The 12,839-nt window shown below is 46.4% G+C and overlaps 1 pseudogene; it reads right to left on the bottom strand.

The window, feature by feature from the left end:
- Window positions 1-12,251: 12,251 nt before the first annotated feature.
- On the bottom strand, window positions 12,252-12,369 carry LOC124614477 (annotated as a pseudogene).
- Between the last annotated feature and the right edge of the window lie 470 nt (window positions 12,370-12,839).

Genomic DNA, 12,839 nt, shown 5'->3' with positions numbered 1-12,839 from the left:
TTTACGCCTTGAGGGAGGACACGGAAAAGAATAACCCATTTAGAGTCCTAGAAGACTGTCGTCATGACAATACCGGCTGAGCGTGTGACTTCGAACTTTTTCTTTGGAGGAGTTATGGTGTGGCACCACTCCATGGATTGCCGTTTTCTTTCCAGTTCGTTGCCTTTGGCCCATATTTGATAAAAAAAATTGTCATGGCCAGCTTCCTAACACGCAACCGATTCCGCACAGATGGTCCTTTGTTGCTCTTTATGGTCTTTTTTTAGACGGAGAGGAAACCAACGAGCACACATCTTTGAGTACCCCTGCTGGTGGACGTGTGTCAATACTACCAACAGAGACGTCCAGCTGAGCAGTGAGGCGTTTGATTGTGATCCACCATTACCTCGAGTGAGAGTGTCCGCACGTCCCAACACTGCAGGAGTCAGAGCTGTGTGCGGCCGCTCTCCACGGGAGATCGGTCAGGTTTGCGGGACCTCGTAGCTATAATGACAAACACCTCACCCAAAGACTCGCAGAGCCTTTTTTCACTGCCAGATCTCCGTAGACATTGTGCAAGCTCGATGAGTATCTGTGAAGCTGGTTCTCTGACGCTTATTAATGAATAGCAGAACTGTCCATCACAGAAAATGCTGGAAAGCGTGATTTCGAGGAACCAGTCGGTTGTTGTCACATGTCTGTGGAAGAGTCAGCTGCTTTTTCTGCAGTTAACAGAAGACCCATATTTTGGGGTTGGATGCTTACTGATTACTGGTCACTCTGAGACCATAAAACTCCTTCTTAGCCCCACTTTACTTGTTTGGGCACCAGCAAGGGCACATTCGGGTGATCGCATTGGGATCTACTCACGTGTTGCTAAATATCTCGTTATGGTTTTGCTGTTCATTACCTTGGATAGAACCGTGAAGTAACCATTGCAACATAGCGCCACCGTTTCAATGCGGTGTGTGCAAGTGTTTCAGGCAGGAGCAGTGTAATAGCCTGCTGGATGCTGCAAGCCACCTTCAACATCGCCATTTCGTAAGAAAACATCACATGTCCCCCTTTGTCGCTTCGTCTTATCTCTTATGAGTGCCCTGATTTATATCAAAAGCTTTCCCCCAAGAGTGTCTACATTGACATCTCTACACATAATCCGGAAGTCACCAAGTGGTTCACGGTTTAGGTTACCTGGTACTACTGCTTGTCATTTGCCCTCCTGTTCCATTGAGCGCGTTGGTGCAGTGGTTAGCATACTGGGCTCACATTTGGACAGAAGACAGTTCAGAGCCACGTCTGCCCCTCTTGATTTAGATTCTCTGTGATTTCCCCTAAACTGCGTAAGGAAAATACCACGATGTGTCCTTTGAAAAGGACAAGTCAATGACCAGTGGGGCCTTGCAGTCAAAGGAAAAGATAATGACAACTTTTCCAGAGCTGCCCTGCCTGTTGTTTCGATTACACTGCAGAAGTTTCGCTGGTAAGTCCTTACACATCCTTCATGCAGTCCTGAGGATGACACTAGAGGCCATCGATTTGTTTTGTGGTTCTGTAGGCAACAGCAAACATTTTTCCATGAAGGCTTTGACCATCTTGCGTCACAGTGGGATAAATGTATTTACAGATTTGGCGACTACTGTTGTGCCAAGGCCTTGCATCTGCTCAGCCAGAAACCAACAACACAGACAAGTTATGTGAGCACAGACTTCGCAGGAGACAGCTCTTGAGCCTACGCACAAGGAATGGCTCCATTCCACCCGGCCATCAGGTGGCAACCCAAGTGCCTCCAGAGGTCACTGGCCATGTGGACCTTTTCTCCTCCTCATGTCATGTGACTGAAAGTAGTATCTGCAATACCCGGCTGCCCAGGCAGTATTTAGGCCGCTGTCCAGACTTTGCTCTGGGAGTTCGCTCCAAGTGAGGTTCCAGGGCCATGCGATAACTGCGAAAGCATTCCCACACTCAGTATCTCATTCTAGAGTCGCCACTACGATCACATTGCCTTCCACATTAAGCTTTTCCTCCAGGAGCTCCCAGCTATAGACCTAGATCATTTGTGGCCTCTGCACCAGACAGATGTGGCCACCACCGCTGTGGCATTTTGTAATATTTGACTTTGTTTTTCGGTGGCCATACATTGGACTTGAACTTCTGTGTGCCCCTTCAGGGCTAAAATTTTGCTAATTCTCTCGGAACTTTCACTTCTGCATGTCCCGTCCACACTTTTGACTACGGCATGCTTAGTGTATGGACATTAAGTTTTGAAACCATCAATTTACCGTAACATTTTCAGGCCTTCAGGCTTCGATATTATTGTTGTTCTTTCACTATTCAAGAAGCGACTTCTGTTCAGTTATTGACTTCCAAACTAACTCCCGTCGGAGAAGATCGTTTGTGTTTTTTCTAATAAACTTCATATTGATTGTATACCTGTGAACATTTACTACTCCACCTTCGCCGGACGCATCAATTGCTTTTTAAATAATAAACATTTTACTTATTTACTTCCCATGCGATTCGTTTTCATTTGACTGGCCTTCCTATTAGACTCCCCCCGGGCATTCCTGACGATGCATTTGCCCCCAATGAACACTCGCCGTCCAAGACAGCGTACTGGTTTCCATGACTTAAAGGTCTTCGAACCACTCACACATCTGAGAACCTATTCCGAATGCTCGTATTTCCGTTAACATAAATCTAGGTATATGGAGTCTGTCGGCTGCCCGTCATCCATTTTTCGCAGGATATCGTGGAAGGAAACAGACAGCTGAGTTTGGCACGAGCGATGCTTTCTAAATCCGTGCTGATTTGCCGACAGAAGCTTTTCTGTCTCACGGAAATGTATTACTTTCGAACTTATGGAAATTTTGGAAATTTGTGGTAAGGTCTTATGGGACCAAACTGCTGAGGTCATCGGTTCCTAAGCTTGGACACTACCTAACCTAACTTAAACTAACTTACAGTAAGGACGACACGCACACCCATGCCCGAGGGAGGACTCGAGCCTCCGACAGGGGGAGCCGCGCGGACCGTGACAAGGCGCCCTAGACGGCTCGGCTACCCCGCGCGGGTCGAATGTTCAAGAACTTTGCAGCAAGGCGATTTTAAAGATACTGCTCTGTAAGTTTCCCAGTGCGTTCTTTTATCCTTATTATACAGTCTCCTGCGATTTTTCCAAGCCACTTGGGACTTCACGCTGGGCGAGAGATTCGCGCAAATGAGGAACAAATGACGAAGGGTACTCTTTGAAAAACCGAATTGGTATTCCGCGTGTACCTGGTGACTTATTTGTTTTCAGCACTTTCAGTTGTTTCCCTACGCCTGGGATGCTTAATACTATATCGTCCATACGAGAGACTGTATGTCGGTCAAACACGGTATGTCTGCACGACCCTCTTGCGTGAATGATTTCTTAAACTTCTACTTTTCTTTCTAAGTCTTCTATTGCCATATAAAACGGGTCAGAAGATAGAAACCTCGGTCCCCGTGGTGAGTTTACGTGGGACCGAAATTTTCTCGGGTTCTCAGCAAGATCTTTTACTAAAGTATTACGACGGAGGCTGCTGTATTCTTCGCACGTCGATCTTTTTATAGGTCCATGAATTTCTACTAACTTTTACCTGTTGACATTTCTACCTTCTTTTATGAACTGAGAGAGCGACACACACTGTTTCTTCGTCATTTTTTGAATTTTGTTAATAAACCACGGTGGGGCTTTGCTGGCCTTAATCCACTTAATCGACACATAATTGTGCAACCCATGATTTACGATCAGTTTAAACTTTGCCCATATTCCTCTACGTCCTTGATATTGGAACTACACGATGTCCGTTCATGGTCTAAGAAAGGCGCTAAAAACTGCTTATCTGCTCTTTCGAGCATAACTACTCTCCTGATCTTCTTGATGGATACATTAACTTCAGTAACCATTGTCGCTAAGGCTACATGATCATCATTAATCCCTGTATGTATTCTGACTCAGTTGGTAAGGGGCAGTGTAGATATAAAATTTAGCTTACGCGGTAAGGCCACATTGTCCACCCCTCTGCAACCACTTCTCGTTTAGTAATGTACTAACAACGGCTGTTTGCTTTTCCATATGATTGTCCACAATCCATTCTTGGCTGCAACCACCCTTCTGTTAAGGCTGTCCTCGGCAACGTGAATTCTTTGTTTTAATATATGAATATTTTAATGATAATCTTCGTAACTGTGTGTTGTAACCGCTGTCGACTTCCTCGTTTGCTTGACGTTACTTGCTCGTCAATCCGCTTCAGAAAAACCAATTTTTTGTTTTTCATGTTAAATCGATGTTTACAGCTTTTTAACAAAATGGTGGTTAAAATAACTGGACACCACGAAGAGTTTAAAATGAACTTAAAGTTCATACGGTGTGCATTCACACCCATGTTTCCTCTAATTTCACACGTCAGTGTTGTCGTTAAGCTCCTGTTCGTGAAATATATACTATACAACATTTTTTCAAGTTGACATCCCTGATAGTAGATACGCTTATGATTCCTTTGCATTTATTTGGTTTTTGAGCGTTCTTTTTCTTACAAACTTCTCTGTAGTTTGAGTTCCTCCTGCTTTGTTGTTCTCGAAATACTATGCCTGTAATTTATTTTAATGCGGGGCAGTTAGCAGTTGTGAAGAACTAGAGTTGCTAGGAAGATATTCCGGGTTTAATATGATACAGTCACTGTTGTCAGTTGACTTCAAGAGAGTGGCCGAGGCTGAAAAGTGGATCCTTGAGGCAGCTAGTGGAGCCGAAATAACAATGAGGAACAAGAAAAGGAAGGGGGGCGTTGAGGAGCATCTAAACCAAGAAGAACAACAAGGGTAAGTCATAGATCAAATACACCTTTGAACTGAATTTCCCGAGAATTAAATTTTCTGACAAGTTTGTTTTATGCACAAAAATCTGATCTGAAATTTTTTGGGGTGTTGCAGGGTACTACTTGGAGGAAAGTAGACTACAGACACTAACGTTCTATCAACAGGAAGCAAAATACATATTGATTAATTATAAAAAATAACCTTAATTCAGATTATCAGATGTAAATAGTTCTAAAATAAAAACGTGTTCTTGAAATGACATGATCGTAGTTTACTTTTTAGACATGTTATAGTGTACTTGAAGTTTGAAGCATGAAAGTAAGACAGTGAGTGCATAGATTCCAAGCATGGACCGGTATGCAAAATTGTACACTACTGGCCATTAAAATTGTTACACCACGAAGATGAGGTGCTACAGACGCGAAATTTAACAGACGGGAAGAAGATGCTGTGATATGCAAATGATTAGCTTTTCAGAGCATTCACACAAGCTTGGAGCCGGTGGCGACACTTGCAACGTGCTGACATGAGGAAAGTTTCCAACCGATTTCTCATACACAAACAGCAGTTGACCGGTGTTGCCTGGTGAAACGTTCTTGTGGTGCCTCGTGTAACGAGGAGAAATGCGTACCAACACGCTTCCGACTTTGATAAAGGTCGGATTGTAGCCTACCGCGATTGCGGTTTATCGTATCGCGACATTGCTGCTCGCGTTGGTCGAGATCCAATGACTGTTAACAGAAAATGGAATCGATGGGTTCAGGAGGGTAATACGGAACGCCGTGCTGGATCCCAACGGCCTCGTATCACTAGCAGTCGAGATGACAGGCGTCTTATCAGCATGGCTGTAACGCAGCGTGCAGCCACGTCTCGATCCCTGAGTCGACAGATGGGGACGTTTGCAAGACAACAACCGTCTGCAAGAACAGTTCGACGACGTTTGCAGCAGCATGGACTGTCAGATCGGAGACCATGGCTACGTTTACCCTTGACGCTGCATCACAGACAGGAGCGCCTGCGTTGGTGTACTCAACGATGAACCTGGGTGCACGAATGACAAAACGTAATGTTTTCGGATGAATCCATGTTCTGTTTATAGCATAATGATGGTCGCATCCGTGTTTGGCGACATCGCGATGAACGCTCATTGGAAGCGTGTATTCGTCATCGCCATACTGGGGTATTACCTGGCGTGATAGTATGGGGTGCCAATGGTTACACGTCTCGGTCAGCTCTTGTTCGCATTGACGGCACTTTGAACAGTGGACGTTACATTTCAGATGTGTTACGACCCGTGGCTCTACCCTTCATTCGATCCCTGTGAAAACCTACAGTTCAGCAGGATAATACACGACCGCCTTTCTGGATACAGAAAATGTTCGACTGCTGCCCTGGCCAGCACATTCTCCAGATCTCTCACGAACTGAAAACGTCTGGTCAATGGTGGCCGAGCAACTGGCTCGTCACAATACGCCAGTCACTACTCTTGATGAACTGTGGTATCGTGTTGGAGCTGCATGGGCAGCTGTACCTGAACACGCCATGCAAGCTCTGTTTGACTCAACGCCCAGGCGTATCAAGGCCGTTATTACGACCAGAAGTGGTTGCTCTGGGTACTGATTTCTCAGGATCTATGCACCCAAATTGCGTGAAAATGTAATAACATGTCAGTTCTAGTATATTTGTCCAATGAATACCTGTTTATCATCTGCATTTCTTCTTGGTGTGGCAATTTTAATGGCCAGTAGTGTAATTAACTGACCTTCACAGAGGAGGTTGTAATAAAGTCAGTTTGAGAAATAGTGTTCAGCAAGAAACACACATTGTCCCATAATTTTCGTCCTACTAATAGCTTACGTTTTTTGACTCAGACTCGTGTAAACTTCATGAAAATTGTTAGTATTTTTTCAGGCATTCACAGATAAGTTATCTTAAGTGATAATTTGGAGTCCCGAGCAAGCAGTGATAAGCTTGATTACCTTTCGCATTCCATACAGACTAGAAGTCGTAATTAATTTTCTTTCCGACAGGGCAACAAGTGGAAACGTTGCCCCCCTCTACTGAAACACGCTGACTCTCCGCCATGGCCAGTTGCGAACACGCTCAACTTAGGTGTTACCAGCTCTATGCTCTCCTAGACGGTTTACTTCTTATTCAGATTTTTACACAGTTTTTATAACCGGACATGCTCCTGAAGACTGCCGCCATAGCAGAGCCCTGGCACTCGGCCAGATCCAAATGCGGCCGGGCCGAGACTCGTCTTCCGTGCCGCGCACCGGCGGCGTGTTGTTTGTTTGGAGGAGCGCCCGATCCCCGGCGTGGCCGCCGCAGGGGGCGGTAATACGGCCGCGCCCCGCCGCTGCGCCCCTCATTAGGCCGACTGCGGCCGACTCTCCCGCCAGGAGTCGCCTCTAATTAAAAGCATTCGGCCGCGAATCGCACCAAATTGCACCCGTCTTCCGTTGGAGAGGCGCGTGGCCAACGGCTATCGATCGCGACAGACAGGTTACACCGCTGGCAACGGAGCTCGTGGAACCCACAAACTGATGTCTTTTCCTCAGAAATGTTCTTCACCTTTAAGAATAATTTAAAGGAAGTTATATGTTATGCTACAGCGCACTCGTTATCATTCGTTAAAACGATGGTTCTGAAATTACATTCTTCTTGTTGTTGTGGTCTTCAGTCTTGAGACTGGTTTGATGCAACTCTCCATGCTACTCTATCCTGTGCAAGCTTCTGCATCTCCCAGTACCTACTGCAACCTACATCCTTCTGAATCTGCTTAGTGTATTCATCTCTTGGTCTCCCTCTACGATTTTTATCCTCCACGATGCCCTCTAATACTAAACTGGTGATCCCTTGATGCCTCAGAACATGTTCTACCAAACGATCCCTTCTTCTAGTCAAGTTTCGTCACAAACTCCTCTTCTCCCCAGTTCTATTCAATACTTCCTCATTAGTTATGTGATCTACCCATCTAATCTTCAGCATTCTAAGGGGGGAGGGGGGACGCACCGCGAATGAGTTACGCAAATTGCTCGCAAATTGATGTTCATACAGGTATCGACGAAAACTGCGAAACTGTAAACTTTGGCGACTAATGGGTGAATGTGTGCAGCGCAATTCTATCCCGCAGCTGGCAAGGTTTGTAAACAGGGGACATGTCGATACCTGGGCAAAAATTCCCTGAGAATTTCATTCCTCGTACTCAGTTGGACATAGCTATGCCTCGCAGACAGGCGCGTGAACAATATACACTGATGTCAGTGTTTGAGAGAGGATATGTAGCTGGACTCAAAGAAGCCGGTTGGAGTAACCAGCGAATCGCTCGACATTTGAATAGGAGCGATGCCAGTATTCGACGGAGTAAGAATGCATGCTTTCGAGGCGATATCCGTTAATAAAACATTCTCGGGTTTCAAGCCGCGTCAAGTGGTTTACTGTCCATGAGCTTTCGGCAGAGATCTCCTCTGCCATTGTCAAGCGGATGACTGTCGTGTGGTTGTCATTGTCGTGCTTATATAGCCGCGCCGTCACTCGTGACGTCGCTCGTGACGTCACTGGTGCTCGAACCCGCACCATATATGGTAATTTTTTGGTCGCGCGACTGCCGACTTCATCAGTCAGATTAAATGTCTGCGACTTGCTTAAGGGGATATTATGGTTAGCTTCGATGTGATTTCCTTATTCACGTGTGTCCCCATCACAGACTCTATTTACTTGCTGTCCCAGCTCTTTGACGACACCATCGTACATTTATTTAAGCACACTCTGACGTCATCATATTTCTTACATGATGGAGAGTATTTTAACCAAACTGACGGCATGGCGATGGGAAGTCCATTAGCTCCAGTAGTAGCCAACCTCTTTATGGAGCATTTCTAAGACATCGCCTTGGACACGGCTCCTGCAAAGCCGAACTGTTTTTATCGCTACGCCGATGATACCTTCGTCATTTGGCCAAATGGACAAGAAAAGTTAGAAGAGTTCCTGGAGCACCTCAACAGCATCCACGACCACATCAACTTTACAATGGGAGTAGAGAAGGAGGGTTCCCTGTCGTTCTTGGACGTGCTTATCCGCCGTAAACCCAATGGGTCTCTAGGTCATAGCTTTTACCGCAAGCCCACCCACACGAATCGGTATCTGAACGCCACCAGCTTTCGTCACCCAGCACAGAAACCGTCAGTTCTGAGGACCTTAGTACATCAAGCTGAAACCATCTCAGACGCTGAAAACTTGCCGAGAGTATTGAGCCACTTACGCAAAGTTTTTGAGGAAAACAGTTACAACAACAAACATATCTCACAAGCAGTGTCATCCAAGCCTCAAAGGAAGAAGACTTCTGAGGAAGACACCAAGCGAGTTGCATTCTTACCGTTCTGTGGTTCGACAAGAGCGAAGATTAGTCGGCTCCTGTAGAAGCATAAAATAGACACAATCTTCAGGCCTCCGGCAAAGTTCCGGCAACTAATTAAATCTAAAGACGGTGTAGGCCTCAGAAAGCCAGGAATTTACAAGATATCGTGTGTATGTGGGCAGCTGCATGTCGGCCAGACTGTTCACAATATTGAACAGCGCCGCATAGAACATGAAAGGTGTTACCGTCTGCGCTATCCCGAAAAGTCAGATATAGCAGAACATGCTCTGGAAAACGGACACCGAACTGCATTCGATGAGACGTCTGTTATTAAACGGACTACTGGCTTCTGGGATAGCGTGATAAGGCCATAGAGATTAGAATTTCTGACAACACCTTCAATAGAGACGGTGGATCCAGCTTAGTACAGCGTGGGATCCGGTGTCGAGGGAGTTTAAGCGGGCCGGGCGGTCGCGTGGCCAAAACATTACCATATATGGTGAGGGACCGAGCACCAGTGACGTCACGAGCGACGGCGCGGCTATACAGGGTGAGTCACCTAACTTTACCGCTGGATATATTTCGTAAACCACATCAAATACTGACGAATCGATTCCATAGACCGAAAGTGAGGAGAGGGGCTAGTGTAATTGGTTAATACAAACCATAAAAAAATGCACGGAAGTATGTTTTTTAACACAAACCTACGTTATTTTAAATGGAACCCCGTTAGTTTTGTTAGCACATCTGAACATATAAACAAATACGTAATCAGTGCCGTTTGTTGCGTTGTAAAATGTTAATTACATCCGGAGATATTGTAACCTAAAGTTGACGCTTGAGTACCACTCCTCCGCTGTTCGATCGTGTGTATCGGAGAGCACCGAATTACGTAGGGATCCAAAGGGAACGGTGATGGACCTTAGGTACAGAAGAGACTGGAACAGCACATTACGTCCACAAGCTAACACCTTTTTATTGGTCTTCTTCACTGACGCACATGTACATTACCATGAGGAGTGAGGTACACGTTCGACGGGCGTTTCATAGGACGTGGAGGACGCATAAACTGGCCAGCCCGTTCTCCTGATCTTACACCTCTGGACTTCTTTCTGTGCGGTACGTTAAAGGAGAATGTGTACCGTGATTTGCCTACAACCCCAGAGGATATGAAACAATGTATTGTGGCAGCCTGCGGCGACATTACACCAGATGTACTGCGGCGTGTACGACATTCATTACGCCAGAGATGGCAATTGTGTGCAGCAAATGACGGCCACCACATTGAACATGTATTGGCCTGACATGTCGGAACGCACTCTATTCCACTCCGTAATTGAAAACGGAAACCACGTGTGTACGTTTACCTCACCCCTCATGGTAATGTACATGTGCGTCATTGAAAAAGACCAATAAAAAGGTGTTAGCATGTGGACGTAATGTGCTGTTCCAGTCTCTTCTGTACCTAAGGTCCATCACCGTTCCCTTTGGATCCCTACGTAATTCAGGAGGACGACGGTTCAATCCCGTCTCCAGCCATCCTGATTTAGGTTTTCCGTGATTTCCCTAAATCGTTTCAGGCAAATGCCGGGATGGTTCCTTTGAAAGCTTGCGCTCCGTCTCTAATGACCTCGATGTCGACGGGACGTTAAACACTAACCTAACCTAACCTAACCTAACCTAACCTAACCTACGTAATTCGGTGCTCTCCGATACACACGATCGAACAGCGGAGGAGTGGTACTCAAGCGTCAACTTTAGGTTACAATATCTCCGGATGTAATTAACATTTTACAATGCAACAAACGGCACTGATTACGTATTTGTTTATATGTTCAGATGTGCTAACAAAACTAACGGGGTTCCATTTAAAAAAACGTAGGTATGTGTTAAAAAAATACTTCCGTGCATTTTTGTATGGTTTGTATTAACCAATTACACTAGCCCCTCTCCTCACGTTCGGTCTGTGGAATCGATTCGTCAGTATTTGATGTGGTTTACGAAATATATCCAGTGGTAACGTTCGGTGACTCACCCTGTATAAGCACGGCAATGACAACCACACGACAGTTATCCACTTGACAATGGCAGAGCAGCTCTCTGCTGAAAGCTTGTGGGCAGTAAACCACTTGACGTGCCTTGAAACCCGAGAATGTTTTGTTAATAGTATTCGACGACGTTGGCAGGACGGAGTGAACGAGAGCCGAACACAGCGTCGATAAAAGAAGCGGTGGTCTTAGAGAGACGACAGAAAGTGACGACTGAGTGACCGTCAGAGGGGCACTCAGAGCCCCGGATTCATCATAATCATCGATCCGACGTGCAGTTGCTGTTTCAATTGGAACAAGGACCATTAGTAGCCGGCTCACAGAAAGGGGGATGAGCTGACGTTCCCCCTTGCGCCTACTACCATTGGCTTCCGTACACAAAAGGCCCGTTTGCAGTGGTGTCGGGCACATTAGTCTGGAATCTCACTGAATGGAGTAGAACTGCTTCATTGATGAGTTCCGCTTCCAACCGAATCCTAATGATCAGCGAAGACGTCTCTGGAGACGCACTGGACAGTGCTGGGACACCAACCTGACGGTCGCCCGTCATACGGGCCGACAGCCAGGAGTGATGGTCTGGGGTGCCACTTCTTTTCATAGCAGGACACCTTTGGTCGACATCCGCGTCAACCTTATAGCACAGCGGTACGTCGACGATATTCTACGCTCCGTTATGTTGCCCTCGACGGCAATACATCCTGGGCTTGCATTTCAGCAAGATAATGCCCGCCTGTACACAGCGAGCTTTTCTACTGCTTGTCTTCGTGCTTGACGAACCCTAACTTGGCCAGCAAGATCGCCGGATCTTTTCTCAGTTGAGAAAAAAGCTCTTCCCGAACAGGCCATGAAGGCCCAAAGGTACCGACCGGCCGCCGTGTCATCCTCAGACCACAGGCGTCATTGGATGCGGATATGGAGGGGCATGTGGTCAGCTCACCGCTCTCCCGGCCGTATGTCAGTTTCCGTGACCGGAGCCGCTACTTCTCAATCAAGTAGCTTCTCAGTTTGCCTGAGTGCACCCCGCTTGCCAACAGCGCTCGGCAGACCGGATGGTGACCCATCCAAGTGCTAACCCAGCCCGACAGCGCTTAACTTCGGCTATCTGAAGGGAACCGGTGTTACCACTGCGGCAAGGCCGTTGGCCCTCAATTGAGAACGTTTGGGCCATTATGGGCAGCGCCCTGCATCGGCTCCGGATTCTGACGATCTAACGCGCCGATTGGATACAATTTGGCTTGATATCCCTTGCTAACAAAGAAATTCGATACGTTGCGCCGTTTCCGAGTTAATCAGCATTGAAGTTGGCCAATCAGGACGTTGCGCGCAAATTCAAGCGGCCCGCCAGAGACGGCGTCACAAAATGTGTTCATTTTGTTTCCTAAAACCAAACAAGAGAGCGATACAAGAACTGAACATGGGAAGATAGTAAGGATCGAGCCCGAGCCAAAGGCTTGAGGCGTCCCGTGCGCTACCATCTAAATTGTGATAGTAACTGACACTAAGTGTATCTTGCGGGCCTCTTGAATTTGCTCACGCAACGACCTGATTGCCTTAACTTCAATACTAATTATCTGGGAACAGCGCAAGTTATCGAATTTTTTCGTAACAATTGC

The sequence above is a fragment of the Schistocerca americana genome, chromosome 4 (genome assembly GCF_021461395.2).
Source record: "Schistocerca americana isolate TAMUIC-IGC-003095 chromosome 4, iqSchAmer2.1, whole genome shotgun sequence".
In the NCBI taxonomy this organism is placed as follows: domain Eukaryota; kingdom Metazoa; phylum Arthropoda; class Insecta; order Orthoptera; family Acrididae; genus Schistocerca; species Schistocerca americana.
This window is presented reverse-complemented; position numbering and strand designations above follow the sequence as displayed.